At 29.1% G+C, this 1,636-nt stretch overlaps 1 pseudogene; it reads left to right on the top strand.

Moving 5' to 3' along the window:
- The first annotated feature begins 1,127 nt into the window (after nt 1-1,127).
- On the top strand, nt 1,128-1,224 carry LOC122101772 (annotated as a pseudogene).
- Nucleotides 1,225-1,636: the final 412 nt, after the last annotated feature.

The raw sequence follows: 1,636 nt of genomic DNA, 5'->3' as shown, positions 1-1,636 counted from the left end.
CTTTTATAGTCTAATATATATTTTAAACCTAATTATTTATATTCCAATTCTATTTATTGGAATAAATAAATATCAATTTATTTGTCAAACTATCAACTAATTCTAGTCAGTTTCAATGTGTGAAATATAAAATCAGCACATATCAATATAAAATATATAACTATATATAATATAATTAAAAAGCACACGTTTTATATTGTTCTGTTGTAGTTACTGTATTAAAGGCAACTCTATTTTAAAGTATTATTCCATTATCTCTACCTCAGTGTCTGATAGAGTTAGACCTAAAGATTTACCATTTGTAGATTTACAGCATGGAGGCAATAGGAAACACTGCGATTAAAACATTATCAATTTAATGCCTAATAATGAGGAGAAACATATGCACTTCTCCTGCAACTATGAAAATATTGGGTGATAAAAAGGCAGTAGTGTAAGTTGCTGCATGGTTGGATGGTAGACAGGCCAGGACATTAAGTATTCATGCATACCAACAATTTTTTCACCTTCTTGGCGTTAGCTACTTTTGAAATGGAAGGTATAATAAACAATTATATTTTGATAAAATACCTTCTAGTCTGAACAGTTCTGTTTGAACTGTTCATCTCTCTATGATCCCTTGTAACAAAGATTAGTTTTCTTCTTGTAAGACAATCTATGCTGTCAGGGTAAGATGTTCTGTTTGGGCTGTTCCCACATGGAAGAAGTGTAAAGGCTCAGGTAGACATTTGTTCCTGTAACACCTCATTTGGGAAAATGTCAGCTGAAGAAGTTTAGAAGTAGCTCTTAAGCAACGCTTACTTTGAATCCATTAGGTCCGCAAAGCTAATTCAGTTGAATAAATAAGTACTTGAAAAAGCCATCACTTTTGGATCTATCTATAAATAATTGAGAGTATGATCAAATTCCAAATAAAAAGACTTAAGATAGTCATTGACAAAAAAAAATTTGCAAATGTGAGCATTCGACTGATAAATATTAATTTTCCACTATTCACAGAATTTTAGGGAAATAAGATCGATAGCATTGTTAGGAACAATAAAGTTTCCTTGTTACAAGTAGGCACCCATAGATATAAACCTGTATAAAGATTGCATGATTAACTACTTAAATTTAGAGGATACTACACGCTTTAGCAGCACGTATACTCAAATTAAAATACAGAGATTAACATGGCACTTGCACAAGGATAATATGAAAATTTGAGAAGTATTCCATATTTTTCATTCTTCAGATTCAAGAAATGAAAAACAGTTATTAAAAAGTTGATTACAAAATTACAAGTGTAAAAATACACGTAAATCATATAATTTAGTTTGACGTCAGTGTATTAAATCTTCACCTCAGAAAGGCATTTACATAGCATAAACTTTACAAATATTCTCAAATTAGACAACATTGTCATTTTATCCCAAATAAAAATAATATTAAGTCCTAGAAAAAAAGGAAGCAAACTGTTTCTATATGGAATGCAATCGGAAAGGACACATTAATGAACCTATATATTATAAAATAATGTAGAATTCAAAGTATATCTAGGAGAAAATAAAATAAATTATGAACATTTTGCAAACATATAATATAGAATATTTTAAAATATACTTTTTCAGACAAGCACAAGAAATATTTTAGTTTC

The sequence above is a fragment of the Dipodomys spectabilis genome, unplaced genomic scaffold (assembly GCF_019054845.1).
Source record: "Dipodomys spectabilis isolate Male_0828 unplaced genomic scaffold, ASM1905484v1 ptg000683l, whole genome shotgun sequence".
Classification (NCBI taxonomy): Eukaryota; Metazoa; Chordata; class Mammalia; order Rodentia; family Heteromyidae; genus Dipodomys; species Dipodomys spectabilis.
Note: the sequence above shows the minus strand (reverse complement) of the source record. Positions and strands in the feature narration are given on the sequence as shown.